The sequence below is a fragment of the Mobula birostris genome, chromosome 19 (assembly GCF_030028105.1).
Source record: "Mobula birostris isolate sMobBir1 chromosome 19, sMobBir1.hap1, whole genome shotgun sequence".
In the NCBI taxonomy this organism is placed as follows: Eukaryota; Metazoa; Chordata; class Chondrichthyes; order Myliobatiformes; family Myliobatidae; genus Mobula; species Mobula birostris.
Window position 1 is genome coordinate 8,956,734 of NC_092388.1, and position 17,335 is coordinate 8,974,068.

The following is a 17,335-nucleotide window of genomic DNA, read 5'->3' on the forward strand; positions in this document are numbered from 1 at the left end:
CAACACCTTATATTCCGTCTAGGTAGCCTCCAACCTGATGGCATGAACATTGACTTCTCTAACTTCTGCTGATGTCCCACCTCCCCCTTGTACCCCATCTCTTATTTATTTATATTATTGAATTTTTCCCCCTTTTTTTCCCTCTCTCTTTTTTCTCCCTCTGTCCCTCTCACTATAACTCCTTGCCCATCCTCTGGGCTCCCCTCCCCCTTTCTTTCTCCCTAGGTCTCCCGTCCATGATCCTCTCCCTTCTCCAGCCTCATATCCCTTTTGCCAATCAACTGTCCAGATCTTGGCTCCATCCCTCCCCCTCCTGTCTTCTCCTATCATTTCGGATCCCGCCCTCCACTTTCAAATCTCTTACTAGCTCTTCTTTCAGTTAGTCCTAACGAAGAGTCTCGGCCTGAAACGTCGACTGTACCTCTTCCTATAGATGCTGCCTGGCCTGCTGCATTCACCAGCATTTTTTGTGTGTGTTGTTACATATAATAAATTTTACTTCGAACTTTTGAACTTAAACTTGTGTCTTAGGCAACTCACTTTTGTACTATCCACCCCGCTCATCTTTGCACCTCCATCAAATCAGGCCTTGGCCTCCTCCAGGGAAAACAAACACAGTCTACACAATTTCACCTTATTAAACTGAAATGATTCAATTCAGGCAACATCCTGGTGAATCTTCTCTGCACTCTCCCCAACACAACCACTTCCTTCGATGACCAAAGTTGCACACAGAACTCCAAGTACAAGCAACCAATGTTTAATAATGTTGTAACATGATTTCTCTGGTCTTACATTCACAGCCACTGAATAGAAACACTCCGTATCCATTCCTCGCCACCTTATTCACCTGCACTATCACTACAAACTTGCACCCCGGCCACTTTGTTTATCAACACTCCGAAGGGACTCACCATTAACAGTGCATATCCTATCCTTGTTTCACCTCTCAAAAAGCATCACCTCAGAGGATGCTCAGTACATGGAACTATCTGCCAGAGGAAGTGGTTGAGCCAGGCACATTAACAGTAGGTGAAAGTTACTTAGACAAGAACGTAGGTGGGAAAGGTTAGAGCAGGGGTTCCTAACCTGGGGTCCAGGGACATCCTGATTAATAGTATTGGTCCGTGGCATTAAAAAGGGTGGGAGCCGCTGGTTTAGTCAAGGATATGGGCCAAACACAGGCAAATGCAACTCACTCGGATGGGCATCATGATTGACCTGGATCAAATACTCTGTACTCTGGCTTGCAAAGCTGGGAAACAGTTGAAAATTCAGGATAAGGGCAGATTCTGTGAACATGATCATTATAAATTCATGCTGTTTCTGATGAATTATTAGGAAAGGAATATTTGGAGTTAGGTCACTACTTTGTCAAGATCTCATAGAATGACAAGAAGGACTTAAGAAGCCAAATGGTCTACATTCTGTAGCTAGCATATCTCATGTTTTACTGTGATTAGTATCTGAAATGCCTGATGGAAGTCTCCAGTGAAAGTTTCAAAGCAGCTAGAGATTGCTGGGCAATTCACCCACGAATCTACTGGGATTGTCTATTGCATTCGTTGCCTCTTCTATATTGGTGAGACCCATCGTAAATTGGGGGCACCGCTTCGCAGGGCACTGCCGCTCCATCCGCCAAAGCAGAACTTCCTGGTAGCTAAGTATTTTAATTCCCATTCCCATTCCAACCTGTCGGTCCATGATCTCTTCTTGTGCCATGATGAGGCCCCTCCCCAGGGTGGAGGAGCAACACCTTATATTCCACCTGGGTAACCTCCAACCTGATGGCATGAATATCGATTTCTCTTTCCAATATATATAAAAAAAATCTCCCTCTTCTATTCCTCATCCTGCATATCTTTTCTCACCTGCATATCACCTCCCTATGGGTCCCCTCCTCCTTCCCTTTTTCCCATGATCCACTCTCCTCTCCTTTCAGATGTCTTCCTCTCCGACCCTTTTATCTTTCCCACCCACCTGGTTTCACATATCAGCTTCTAACTATCCTCCTTCCCTTTCCCCCACCTTTTTATTCTGGCATTTCCCCCCTTCCTTTCCAGCCCTGAAGAAGGGTCTCAGCCCAAAACATCAACTGTTTATTCATCTCCATAGATGCTGCCTGACCTGCTGAGTTCCTCCATCATTTTGTGTGTGTTGCCCAGGATATTTAGCATCCAGAATTTATCACATTTATGCTTTTCAATTTGTCTTGCACTGGTACTAATTGCTACTGACAGTAGATAATTCCCTAAATAATTTGGCGAGGAGGAGGAGAAGATGGCAGCGCGATGCAGCACGCGCAGCCACTTCGGTGGTGATGTCTGTTATTTGTCAAGTAGGGGACTGTGCACAATTCTGATTGTGACAGACATGATTTGATGGAGACAAACATGAGAGTACGGAGGAACATCTGGAGAAACTTCTGAAATGCCCGCTTCACTGCTGCAGTTACTGTGTGGTCCGGAATCTCCGGAGGAGAAGGCCCCGAATCCTTGGCTTTGCTTGTTTCAGCAGCTGGGCAAGGTTGAAGGCGCTCGGTAGAGGAAGGCGCTCAGGAGGCTGTATCGGAGATGCTGGCCGGCAGCTCGAAGTTTTCGGACAGACAGACTCAGTGTCAGCTGTGGTCAGGTGCTTCCAATGCATTGGCAGTTGACAGTGCCTGGAGGTTTATGGCAGGGAGTTTCTCGCTTTGCCGCCTGTTATCAGGGACTCGGGAGTCGATCAGCTCCGGACATTGAGTCACCGTGCCCATGCTCTGTTCTTTATCAAATTATGGTATTGTTTTGCACTGCTGTAACTATATGTTATAATTATGTGGTTTTGTCACTGTTAGTCTTTGGTTTGTCCTGTTTTTCTGTGCTATCACTCTGGAGGAACATTGTATCATTTCTTAATACATGCATGCATTTCTAAATGACAATAAAAGAGGACCGAGTGTTCTCATAATCTAAAAAAATAGTAGAAATTTTGAAATAAATCAGAATCATAGTTATTATATTTGTTATCACTGACATATGCTGTGAAGCTAGTTGTTTTGTAGCAGCAGTACAGTGCACTTTTATAGGAAATTGTTTTGAAAGCTCAATGTATTCAAACACAAAGCTTAAATTCTGAACCTGTGTGGGTAACTTCACTCACCTCAACACTGAACTAATTCCACAACCTAGAGACTCACCTTCAACATCTCTACAACTCAACTTCACAATATTATTTATTACTTATGTATTATTATTATGTTTTTATTGTATTTGCAGTTTGCCTTCTTTTGGCATTGCTTGTTGTTCATCTTTGAGTGTAGCTTTTCATTGATTCTATTGTCTTTCTTTGTATTTACTGTGAATGCCCACATTAAAATTAATCTTGCGGTAGTATATGGTGACATATATGTACTTTGAAATAAAGCTACTTTTGAACATTTGAACTTTTAAGCATTCACCTTTTAGATGCAGATCCTTTAAGATTCTATTACTTGCAGTACGCGCAAAACAACACTAATTTAATCAAGTATTCTTTTCAGGGAGGTCATGAGCAACTATAGGAAAGTTTGCATCTTTACTAAGAATAGGTACTTCAGGTTTGGCTTATTTTCATTGCAAAGTACAGCATTGTGACAAGTTCCAGCACTTTCCATCTGTACAAAAAAGTTACCATTTAAGATTCAAGATTGTTTGATGTCATTTCCAGTACACAAGTGTAAAGGAGAATGAAATCATTGTTACTCATGATCCAATGAAGTGAAAAAAAATACACAATATTATAAAGAACACGAATATAAACACACAAGACAGCTTGTATACAGCACTGTGCAAAACTCTTCGGCACCCTGGATTTTTTATATTGTTTCAAATGGTATGGTTTCCGCAAAACCCTGCTCTCAACATTACTGAGGCTGTCTCAAGAGACTAAAGCAAGCGAAACAGCTGAAGAACTGTGGCAAGTTCTCCAAGATGCTTGGAAAAACCTATCAGCCAACTCTCTTATAAAACTGTACCACAGTGTACCTGGGAGAATTGATGCAGTATTAAAAGCAAAGGGCAGTCGCATCAAATACTGATATGATTTAGTCTTTTACTGTTTACTGCTCTTTATAGAAAATTTTTGATACTTAGAAACTTCTCGTTTCATTATTTTGAAAGCATCATTTTACAGATTTTTTTTTACATCTACCCAAGACTTCTGCATAGTACTGTACATAGATTGATTGTATGTCTATAGAGTGATGCTAGGCACGGGAGTGACTGTACATGAGGGGACTCTGACAGGAAATAATAAATAGTGGTGGTGGAGGGTGTAGAAGGGTGGGTTACTGGGTGGAGGTGTTGATCAGCCTTACTGCTTTGGGAAAGTAACTCCTCAAATCATTATAATCAAAAATCTGTACAATTGCCTTCACTGAAATCTACCTCAGATGCTGAGAAACATTAATCTCTCACAGGCTACCCAGGTAACGGCACAGATTGTTTCAGTGACCCACACTCAGAGCTCTCTCCGTTCTGCATTCTGTGGACTGTTGGCAATTGTGAACCTTTTCTTTCAGCTGTTGTCATGAGCACAAACTCAAGGCCAATTAAATAACTTTGGACACATTTTAAATAAAGAGTTATAAAGTTTTTTTTACAGAAATTGCATCATTTTTGCATCCTATGTATAGCATACTTATTTTAAAGAATGTTTATCCCAGCTAGAAAAAAATTAGCACTTCAAAAACATCTGACTTTTGTTGGTGTTGTTGACTCTATTAATAGCTGTTGTCTAATAAGTTCATAATTTGGGTTTTATTATTTCTTAAAAAGTTACTTACTCCTTGATAAGTTAATGTGTGGCTTTACTTACAAACTGATGAATTGAGCTGATCAGTTTGACAGTGTCTGGATTTAACTGTGATACTCTGTTACTGGAATACTAAAATTACTCAGGCCTCTGTTGGCAAGGTTAGAGGATTCAGCTCTCTCTCCGTGTGAGACTTAGATCATAAAAGATAAAAGCAGAACTACGCCGTTCGGCCCATCAAGTCTGTGCTGCCATTCCATTATGACTGATTTATTATCTCTCTCAACCCCATTCTCCTGCCTTCTCCCCGTAACCTCTGACACCCGTAACTTTCTGTATTTGCTCAATTTGTTGTCTTCTGCACTCGTGTTTTACGTCCTAATGGGGCGGCCTTTCATTGATTTTGTTATTGATGGTATTCTATAGACTTATTGAGTATGCCCACGAAAAGATGAATCTCGGGGTTATATATGGTGACAAACATATACTTTGATAATAAAATTTACTTAAGACTCTGAACGCCCTTTCTGATCAGGAATCTATCAACCCCCGCTTTAAATACACCCGGGTCCGGATCATGGGGTGAGTGTGTGGGTGTGGTTGGGGGTGGGGTGGGGAAGCCACCCCGGGAAATGGCAGGTAACCCTGGATTCCCATTGGTTCATCTCCAGCGTTACTGGGACGAAGGGAACGAAGGCTGCGGAATTAAAAGCCCCACTATTGGCAACAAAGACATGTATATTGAGAGACCGGGAAATAACCACGTTATTCCCCGGATCTGTTAGTGTACCTGCAACACAAGCACCTGATTACCACTGGACGCATTTCTTGACAAGGAAATATTGATCTATTTTCTATTTCTTCTCAGTCACCTTCTGTACCCACAGTCTTCTACCCAGCATCACTTTATGGACATACAATCAATGTATATAAGCTATCTTCTGTATTTCTATTTATTCTTTTTTTTATTTATTGTGTTCTTTATCTTTTTTGGGGGGCTGTAATCGGATCCGGAGTAACAATTACTTTGTTCTCCTTTACACTTCTGTATTGGAAATGACATCAAGCTATCTTAAGTCTGAATGTTAAAATCAAATTATTATGTAACGTACATTTTTTTTAAAGTGCAAGAATAGTTTTCTAAGATTTCCCTCTCAAGACACTGAAATAGCTTTCAAAAACAGATCAGCTGCTCAGCAGCGTGCGGATAACGGGGGTGCTGGTGCTGTCGGCGCGGCCGCTGGCTCCGTCCCTCCCCGGACGGGGTCCTGCCGTTCACAGTCACGGACGAATCCCCTTCCAACTTTCCCCAAACCAAGAAAACGGCTTTGGCAAACACGACTGACGCGCGCAGTATTCCACTGCCACCGTACGAAATTAAGTAACAATATATACAACAATAAAGAACCTGCTGGCATTAACAATTAATGAACTCACAAAGAAACAGACGTGAGAGCGCTTACCGGGGAAGGGAAGTCTGTCACACCGCTTGCCCTATCCGCAATAACTAAACACGTCCCTGCTGTCAGTGGCAGGTGGAAATAGGATAAAGGCAAAGCGGATTAGAACCAAGTTGGGTGTCGCTGAGAAACCGAGCAAACCTTCCCGCAGCTGCCCACCACAACCCCGGGGCAGCCGCAGCTGTCAATCACGCAGGAGAGGCGGGGCACAGCCGCTCGCCCGCAGCTGTCATTCAAACCAAGTGGGTGGAGCAACGGCGTGGCGCCGCCTCCCCTAGCTGTCAGAATTTAGATCGTGAGAACACTCAGTCCTCTTTTATTGTCATTTAGAAATGCATACATGCATTAAGAAATGATACAATGTTTCTCCGGAGTGATATCACAGAAAACAAGACAGACCAAAGACTAACACTGGCAAAACCACATAATTATAACATATTCACTCTTCCTTCAGTTAGTCCTGACGAAGGGTCTCGGCCCTGAAGCGTCGACTGTACCTCTTCCTAGAGATGCTGCCTGGCCTGCTGCGTTCACCAGTAACTTTGATGTGTGTTGCTTGAATTTCCAGCATCTGTAGAATTCCTGTTGTTTAATTATAACATATAGTTACAGCAGTGCAAAGCAATACCATAATTTGATGAAGAACAGCCCACAGGCACAATAAAAAAAGTCTCAAAGTTCCGAGTTGATCGAGATTTAAGATTGTTTAATGCCAGTTCCAGTACACAAGTGTAAAGGAGAACGAAATAATTGTTACTCTGGATCAGAGGCAGCACAAAAAAAAATAAAGAACACAATAGATATAAACACATATAGGATAGCTATATACATAGGTTGATTGTATGTATGGCCATATAGTCCTCACAGGAGTGTCTGTACATAAGGTGACTCTGACAGGAAATGACAAGGCAGTAGTGGTTGGGGGTGTGGAGGGGTGGGTTTTGTGGGTGGGTTACTCCTTGGGAAAAGTAATTGTTTTTGATACTTGTAGTCCTGACTTGGATGCTACATGCATTCACACCGATAGGAGTGGGACAAACAGTCCATGAGTAGACTGGGTGGGATCCTTCATGATATTGCTCACCTTTATCCAGCACCTTCCTGTATAGTCATAGTCATAGTCATACTTTATTGATCCCTGGGGAAATTGGTTTTCGTTACAGTTGCACCATAAATAATAAATAGTAATATGTAAATTATGCCAGTAAATTATGAAATAAGTCCAGGACCAGCCTATCGGCTCAGGGTGTCTGACCCTCCAAGGGAGGAGTTGTAAAGTTTGATGGCCACAGGCAGGAATGACTTCCTATGACGCTCTGTGTTGCATCTCGGTGGAATGAGTCTCTGGCTGAATGTACTCCTGTGCCCAGCCAGTACATTATGTAGTGGATGGGAGACATTGTCCAAGATGGCATGCAATTGAGACAGCATCCTCTTTTCAGACACCACCACGAGAGAGTCCAGTTCCATCCCCACAACATCACTGACCTTACGAATGAGTTTGTTGATTCTATTGGTGTCTGCTACCCTCAGCCTGCTGCCCCAGCACACAACAGCAAATATGATAGCACTGGCCACCACAGACTCGTAGAACATCCTCAGCATTGTCCGGCAGATGGTAAAGGACCTCAGTCTCCTCAGGAAATAGAGACGGCTCTGACCCTTCTTGTAGACAGCCTCAGTGTTCTTTAACTAGTCAAGTTTCAATAGACCCCCTTGGTAACAGCAGGCTGGTGCCAGTGCTGCATTGGGCAGTTTTGGCTGTCTGTAGTAGAACCCCACTATCAAAGAACAAATTACATTTATTATCAAGTACGTATAATGCATACAATTTTGAGAATCATCTTCTTGCAGACAGCCACAAAACAAAGTAACACAGTAAAATCCATTTTTAAAAAACACATTACAAAGACCAGCAAGCATCTGAAGTGTGAAAAATGACAAAATTGTGCAAACCTTTTTAATAAAACGCCAATTACACACAGAATATCAACCAGAGTCAGTTCAGCTCTAGGACGAGTGCTGATGGTCGCAGGCCACAGCCACAGAGTCAGTTCAGCGCTGAGGTGCCTTGATCAAATCGCACAATTAGTAAAAAAGAGTAAAGAAAAACACATGGGACATGAATTGCACAGTCCCCAAAAGTGAATCTACAGCTGCAGAGCCCATTCAGTGCTGAGGTGGATGAAGCCCATGCAGGAGCCCGATGGCTGCAGGGCAACAACTACTCCCAAACCTAGCGGTGTGAGACCCAAGACTCCTGTACCTGCCGCCCGATGTTAGTAGTGAGAAGAGAGGGAGACTAGTCAAACACAGGCAAATTGTACTGAGCACCTGTTCAATCGCCATTCTCGTCCTCAATGACTTTGGTCTTGCTCAACAATTTAATCGGTGCCAACCATGAGTTCATGTTCTGCCATCAGGTCACTATGCAGCATCCACCTCCCAGCAAAGGCCACACCTGCACTCTTCAGAATCTAGTTCACCAAATCCACTAGAAGATCACAAAAATGGTAGGTCATTTAATCAGTTCAAAAGTACATCCTTCAAATGGAAATTGCAGGCTACAGATCGCAGTGATCGCAGTTCAGGAGAAGTATATTGAGAAGAAAAAGAGTATCTAGTAGTTTTGTGAGCTGTCTGAAACACGTCACTGTTGGTCACTGGCCCCATCTTGCAAGTCAATTGCTCCTTCTGAGACTGGAGCCGGGGTCCAACATGATTTGTTTTCACTCCAGGTTCTGTGGGTTCTCAGGAGGTGGATGAGGCTTATTTGAATCTCTGATCCTCTCCTACACAGCTGGGGCAGATGGTGGTTGAGAGGATGGTAAATTGGTTTAATATTGTCACACACATTGAGGTGTAGTGAAAAACTTGTCTTGCTACTCATCAGACCAGGCGGCATCAGTGGAGAAAAATAAACAGACTGTCAATGTTTTTCACCAAGACCCTTCATCAGGACTCAAAATATTGGTGTTTATTCCGCTACCTCACCTGCTGAGTTCTTCCAGCATTTTGTGTGTGTTACCCTGGATTTTCAGCATCTGCATCTTTGTATTTGTCTTGCGTACTGTTTATGCAGATCGAATCATTACACAGTGCATTGAGGTAGAGGAAGATAAAACAATAACATCATGCAAAATAAAGTGTTACAGAAAAAGTGCAGTGCAGGTAGACAATAAGGTGCAAGATCGTAACAAGGTGGATTGTGAGGTCCAGAATCCAGCTTTATGTACAAGGGAACCTTTAAATTGTCCAATAAAAGCAGGATAGAAGCTGTCCTTGAGTTCTCTCAGGCTTTTGTGTCATCTGCTCAATGGGAGGGGGTGAAGAGAATGTCTGCGGTGGGAGGGGTCTTTCATTATGTGGCTGTTCTACTGAGGCAGCAAGAAGTGGTTAGATGGTTTGATATGTTGAGCACTCTCTGTACAGAGCAGGACCTCCAAGGTGGTAATCTCCAGATTACTCTGGGTGCAATGAGCTAGAGAAGATCAGAACGGGAATATAGTACAGATGAATGAGTGGCTGAGGAGATGGTGCAGGGGGAAGGGTTTGAAGTTATTGGATCATTGGAACCTTTTCTGGGAAAGGGGTGATCTGCACAAGTGGGATGGTTTGCACCTGAACTGGAGTGGAACCAATATCCTGGGAGGGAGGTTTGAGAATGCTATTGGGGAGGGTTTCAACTAAATTTGCAGGGGGCTGGGAACTGAAATGAAGAAGTAGAGGATGGGGTGGTTGGCACACAAGTAGAGACAGCTTGCAGTGAGTTGGTGAGGAAGAATAGGCAGATGATAGACCAAAGATGCTCTCAGCCAGGTGGTTTGAGATGTGTCTATTCTAATGCAAGGGGTATCGTAAACAAGGCAGATGAACTTCGACCACGGATCAATATGTTGAATTATGATGTTGTGGCCATTACAGAAATTTGGATGGCTCAGGGGCGGGAATGGATACTGGGTGTGCCAGGCTATAGATATAAGACAGGGAGGGAGGCAAAAGAGGTGGGGGCATGACATGGCTAATCAGAGATAGTATCATGGCTGCAGAAAAGGAGGCAGTCATGAAGGGATTGTCTACTGAGTCAGTGTGGGTGGAAGTCAGAAACAGGAAGGGGGGCAATAACTCTACTGGTTGTGTTTTATAGACCACCCAATAGTAACAGGGACATTGAGGAGCAAATAGGAAGGCAGATTCTGGAACAGTGCAATAATAATAGGGTTGTTGTGATGGGTGATTTTAACTTTCCTAATATTGTCTGGCATCTCCTTAGTGCAAGGGATTTAGATGGGGTAGAATTTGTTAAGTGTATTCAGGAAGGTTTCCTGACACAATATGTAGATAAGCTAACTAGAGGAGAGGCTATACTTGATCTGAAATTTGGAAATGAATCTGGTCAGGTGTCAGACCTCTCAGGGGGAGAGCATTTTGGAGGTAGTGATCACAACTCTATCTCCTTCACCATAGCACTGGAGCAAACAATTTGGGAAAACATTTAATTGGGGTAGGGAGAAATATGAAGCTATTAGGCAGAAACTTGAGAACATTAATTGGGAGCAGATGTTCTCAGGGAAACGCACGGAAGAAATCTGGCAAATGTTCAATGAACATTTGCATGATGTTCTGCATAGGTATGTTCCATCAAGGCAGGGAAAGGATGGTAGGGTTAAAGAACCATGGTGTATAAAGGATGTAGAAAATCTAATTAAGACGAAACGAAAAGCTTTCAAAAGATTCAAGAAACTAGATACTGTTAGAGTTCTAGAAAAGTACAAGATTGCCAGGAAGAAGTTTAACAATGAAATTAGGAGAGCTAGAAGGGACCATGAGAAGGCCTTGGTGAGCAAGATTATTGAACCACACCCCCTCCCCAAGGCATTGTACAAGTATGTGAGGAGCAAGAGCATGAGCCATGTGAGAATAGGACCAATCAGGTGCAATAATAGAAACACGTGCATGGAGTTGGTGGAGGTACTTAATGAATACTTTGCTTCAGTATTCACCAGGGAAAAGGACCTTGCCAATTGTGGGGAGACTTACAGTGGACTGAAACACTTGAGAATATAGACGTTAAAAAATAGGATGTGCTGAAGCTTTTGAAAAGCATTAAGTGAGGTAAGTCGCAGGATCCAGATGAGATATACCCCTCAGGCTACTGTGGGAAGCGAGGGAGGACATTGCTGAGCCTCTGGCGATGATCTTTGCATCGTCAATAGGGACAGGAGAAGCATCATCAGTAGGGACAGGATTAGAGGGTTGCAAATGTTGTTCCCTTGTTCAAGAAAGGGAATAGAGCTAACCCAAAGTTGAGAGGGACGTGGATAGTCTGGAATGTTGTCAGAGGTTACAGCGGGACATCGATAGGATGCAGAACTGGGCTGAGAAGTGACTGATGGAGTTCAACCCAGATAAGTGTGAAATGGTTCATTTTGGTAGATCAAATTTGAAGACAGAATATAATATTAATGATAAGACTCTTGGCAGTGTGGAGGATCAGAGAGATCTTGGGATCCGAGTCCATAGGACACTCAATGCTGCTGCACAGGCTGACAGGGTTGTTAAGAAGGCCTATGGTGTGTTGGCATTCATCAACTGTGAGACTGAGTTCAAAAGCTGTGAGGTAAAGTTACAGCCATATAAGATCTTAGTTAGACCCCACTTGGAGTTCTGTGTTCAGTTCTGGTCACCTCACAACAGGAAGGATGTGGATACTATAGAGAGGGTGCAGAGGAGATTTACAAGGATGTTGTCTGGATTAGAGAACATGTCTTATGAGAACAGGTTGAATGAACTTGGCCTGTTCTTGGAACAATGGAGAATGAGAGGTGACCTGATAGAGGTGATAAGATGATGAGAGGCATTGATCGCGTGGATAGCCAGAGGCTTTTCCCCAGGGCTGAAATGGCTAACAAGAGGGGGCGCAGTTCTAAGGTGCTTGGAAGTAGGTATGGGGGGGCACAGAGTGGTGGGTGCGTGGAATGCATTGCCAGTAATGGTAGTAGAGGCAGTTACAACAGGTTCTTTTAAGAGATATGTATATGGAGCTTAAAAAAGTAGAGGGCTCTGTGGTCGGGAAATTCTAGGCAGTTTCTAGAGTAGGTTACAACATTACAACATTATGAGCTGAAGAGCCTGTAATGTGCTGTAGATTTCTATGTTCTAAGAAACTATCAACCTCCATTTTAAATATATTCAGTGACTTAACCTCCACAGCCATCTGTAGCAATGAATTTCACAGATTTGATTCCCTCTGGCCAAAGAAATTCTTCCTTATCTTGGTTCTAAAGGAACATCCTTTATTTCTGAGGCTGTGTCCTCTGGTCCTTGACTCTCCCACAGTTGGAAACATACTCTCTATATCCACTCTGTCTGGGCCTTTCAAGATTTGGAAGGTCTCAATGAGACCTGCTCTCATTCTTCTAAACTCCAGTGAGTGCACGCCCAAGAGCCATCGAATGCCCCTCATACATTAACCTTTTCATTGCTGGGATCATTCTCGTGAACCTCCTCTGGACCCTCCTTGATGCCAGCAAACCCTTTCTTAGATGAGGGGCTTAAAACTGCTCACAATACTCCAAATGTGGTCTGACCAATGCCTCATAAAGCCTCAGCAAAACATTCTTGCGTTTATATTCTAATGCTCTTGAAATAAATGCTAACATTGCATTTGCCTACCTAACTACCAAATGGACCTGCAAGTTAACTTTTAGGGAATCCTGCACTAGGATTACCTTTGCACCTCTGATTTCTGAATTCACTCCCCATTTATAAAGTAGTCTATGCCTTTGTTCCTGCTGCCAAAGTGCATGACCATGCATTCCCCTACACTTGGTAATAGAATACAAAATGTCTAAACCACACTGTTACTTCTTCATCGGGAGAACTAAGAACTATGTGTAACTGGGCCAAGGCCAACTGCCTTTGCAATTGATCTGAGTTAGATGTATAATCACAAAGGTAACTTCAATCAGAATGAGGAAACAACTAGAAAATTGTAAATTTCTCCTTGCCTCATGCATGCACAGCACAGTGTCAGAGTTTTACCAAAATGAATACTGCAATTGATGAAACTCTGTTAATCTGGGTAACTGATTATAATATTAATAATAATAACCTATTTATAGAGAACTTTTCATACAAACAATGTAGTTCAAAGTGCTTTACAATGGGATAATGTGCAAACAGGAATATAAAAGTCAAAATGATGTTAGTTGAAAGCAATGTTAAATAAATTCATTCTGAGTTTGTGTTTAAAAGTGTCAACTGAGTCTGCATTACTTAGAGTTTTAGGTATTGAGTTCCCCAGTTTAGGAGCGTAGTTCATGAAAGATGACCTGCTGATTATCGTTTGAGGGAGATAGTTTAAATTTAAGAGACCGATGGAAGAGGACCTGAGAGCTCGAGCAGGAGTGAAATATTGGCAGATAAAACAAAATATCAAAATAACAAAATGTGTATGAGATATCTGCATCATTGCTCATTTTGTCATTCATGAGTAACCAAGTACTAAATGTTAACAGGATATTTAATTGCTGAGAACATTCTTGACCTCAATCAATGAAAACATACACTTTCGAGCAACCAGCACTGGGTGCACAGGTGTGACCTTCAATGACATCCTGGTGCACAAAATAGTGAAAGAAAGTGTGGTATGTATTTTGCATTGTATTATATCCCTTGGAAATGACTGAAAATATTTTTCAAAGTATATTTATTATGTATACAGTATACAACCCAGAATTTTGTCTTCTTGCGGGTAGTCACAGAACAAAACAACACCATAGAACCCATTTGAAGAAAACTCTCACTCAAGAAAGACCATCAAACCTGTGAAAAAAGAACAAGCAATAAAAAGTAAACTTATAACACGCAGAACATTAACCACGGAATCCCCAAAAGTGAGTCCACAGCCACAGAACCGCTGGGGCAAGAGAAGCTGGTCCAGGAGCCCAATGGCTGAAGACCTCATCCATGGAGTCAGTTCAGCACTGTGCTGATAGTTTAGGGTACTTTAGAGTATCACCAATGTTGGTCCATGGCATCCTATTGTGCCATGATGAGGCCACTCTCAAGGCAGAGGAACAACGCCTTATATTCCGTCTGGGTAGCCTCCAACCTGATGGCATGAACATTGATTTCTTCTTCCAGTAAATAATTTTTTTCTTTCTCCTTCCCCTCATCTTCTATTTTCCACTCTGGCCCCTTACATTTTCTCATCTGCCTCTCTTCGGGTCCCCTTCTCCTTCCCTTTCTCCTATGGTCCACTCTCCTCCTCCCATCAGATTCCTTCTTCCCCAGCCTTTTACCTTTCCCACCTGCCTGGTTTCACCTATAACCTTCTAGCTAGCTTCTTTCCCCTACACCCCCCCCCACCATTTTTATTCAGGCATCTTCTCCCTTCCTTTCCAGTCCTGACGAGGTCAAACAGCAAAAGACCCAGCACCGATCCCTGCGATACTCCACTAGTTGCAGGCCTCCTGTCAGAGAGACAACCATCTACTACCAATCTCTTGACTTCTCACACAAAGCCAATGTCTAATCTAATTTAATACTTCATCTTGAATGCTGAGCGACTGAACCTTCTTGACCATGTGAGACTTTGTCAAATACCTTGCTAAAGTCCATGTAGACAACATCCACTGCTTTGTCTTCATCCATTTTCCTGATAACTTCCTTGATAAACTCTAAGATTGGTTAGACATGACCTACAGCACACGTAGAGCCATGCTGACTATTCTTAATCAGTCCAATTCTATCCAAATACTTATACATCTGGTCCCTTACAGTCATTTTCCCACTACTATTGTAGACTCACTGACCTATAATTTCCAGGATTATATCTAGAGCCTTTCTTAAACAGCGGAACAACATTGGCAATTCTCCAATCCTCTGGTACCTTTCCTGTCACTAAGAATTATTTAGTTACCTTTGCTAGGGCCCCAGTGATTTCTGCACTTACGTCCCATAGGGTCCAAGAGAACACCTTGTCATGCCCTGGGGATTTATCCACTCTGATTTGCCAACACCTCCTCCTCTGTAATCTGTACAGGGTCCATAAATTGATGCCACTTTGCCTCACTTCTATAGACTCTGTGTCTGTCTCCTGAGTAAATACAGATGCAAAAAATTTACTTAAGATCTCCCCATCTGTTTTGGCTCCATGCATAGTTATGGGTTATGCGACCACTGACGCCAGGCAGACAATCTCTGAAGAGTATTCATAATGGCTGGGGTCACCCATCTTGAAAAGATACTGCCCAGAAGGAGGCAATGGCAAACCACTTCTGTGAAAAAACTTGCCAAGAACAATCACGGTCAAGACCATGAATGCCTACATCACACAACACAGCACATAATAATGACGACAGTGTTTAAGTCTCTCTGCAGTTGCAACACATTCTTACCTTTAAAACATCCTTTGATCATCGGCACACTCCTTTTTTCCCCCATCCAAAGTTCAAACTCAAGATATTATTAAAGTACTTATACGTAACCATACACTATCTTGAGATTCATTTTATTGCAGACATTTACAAGGGGAAAAGAAATACAATAGAATTTACGTAAGACTGACAAACAGCCAGTGTGCACAAGACGAGAAAAAGTGCAATTAAAAATAATAGAGAAAACACAAGTTGTAAAGAGTCCTTGAAAGTGAGTCTGTAGTTCGTGGCATCAATTCAAAGTAGTTCAAGTGAAGTTATTCATGCTGGCTCAGGATCCTGCTTGTTGTAGTGTATTAACTGTTCTTGAATCTGGTGGTGTGGGACCTAAGGCTCCTGTACCTCTATTTGGAAGGACAGTATTTTCTGTGATCAGTGCCACACATTATTTCAAGGCCAAAGATACAAGGTGTGTGTCAGGCCAAACATGGAGGCCACACATGTTCCATACATGGCTTCATTAAGCCCTATATAACTCAGAACCTGGGAACAAACACCCGGACCGAGCAACAGGAAGCTAGCTAGCTATCTATCTATTTTTTTTTTAAAAAGCTCAAGTCCCCAATCTGAAATTAGATTTGGTTTGCTAATTGATTCAAAGCTAAGTCTCAAGGCATTGGTACAGTGGAACACACAAAATTCTGCAGGAACTCATCAGATCAGGTCACAGTGATTTGTCTTTCAGTTTCAAGATATGGTTGAATTTCCAATTGGAAGATACTTTGGAGGATTCTCTGACTAACCCTGTTTTCAATCCTCGAATAAATTCCAATATGTAATTTGAATCAGCCGCGTTGGTAATTCTGTAAAAATAAAATTTATACCATTGATAAGATAAACACAGACCAGATGAAAACTGTAAATGATAGTGGGTAATTATATATTGTTATTAGAATTAAGAATGAAGCCAGTGTCTCGGTCTTTTGCATTTATCTCTTGAGCCACGGGCGAATGCAACAAGATGGAAAAATCAAGCTGTCCAAGTCCAGTTCTTTTCTAAGCCAATAAAATAATTTTATCCAGGTTCTCAGTACTTGTTTATCAGGCTGCTGGCTTCAGAACAGAATGCTTGCTATCTGTAAACAAGTTACAAAAAGCGTATCCATTAAAAAATGCAGTGTAATGCTTTTTTACCGACTGTTCCTCCTTTTGTTTCTAGAGTTTGATATGCCTCAGACTGGTGAGAAATGCAGTGTCAAATATCATGCCTTCTCACTGAAACAAGGTTGCATTTTATATACTTAAATCTTTTAGATCTCTTCACTTTTAAACTCTGGGTCGAGTTTTGGTTTTGTTTGCGTAGAGAAGAAAATCCCATCATTTTAGAGCTGTTTATAATTTATTTTTTTTCCGTGACAATGCGTGACTGATAACTGGCTTTTATGTTAACAGCTCTCTGTGATGCTATTCATGTCTCCTGTTAATCTGTTGATCATTTGCCATTTGTATTTGATCAATTGTTCATCGTGTGCTCTCCTTACAAAGCGCGCTGTTTCAAGGAAATGTAGTTCTGAATATTTTTGTAGTTTTGTAGTCTTGTATACCCACCTCTGCACCATTGGTGACTGAGCCTTCTCTGCATCTAATATACCAACTATCTTCTTTGTGACCTATCAGGATAAGACCCTCTCCAGCAGTCCACCACAGCACCAGATTCTC

The 17,335-nt window shown here is 42.2% G+C and overlaps 1 protein-coding gene across 5 annotated transcripts in view; it reads right to left on the bottom strand.

Annotated features, from left to right (window-relative positions):
- wipf3 (WAS/WASL interacting protein family member 3) overlaps positions 1 to 6,440 on the bottom strand; it is a 57,371-nt gene extending 50,931 nt beyond the window's left edge. For 4 of the 5 annotated variants that reach the window (XM_072282999.1, XM_072282997.1, XM_072282995.1 and 1 more), the window contains exon 1: positions 6,237 to 6,439. The gene's annotated coding sequence lies outside the window, so the exon portion shown is untranslated. Of the gene's footprint in view, positions 1 to 6,236 lie in introns of all 5 variants that reach the window. The other variant, XM_072282998.1, reaches the window with a different exon arrangement.
- Positions 6,441 to 17,335: the final 10,895 nt, after the last annotated feature.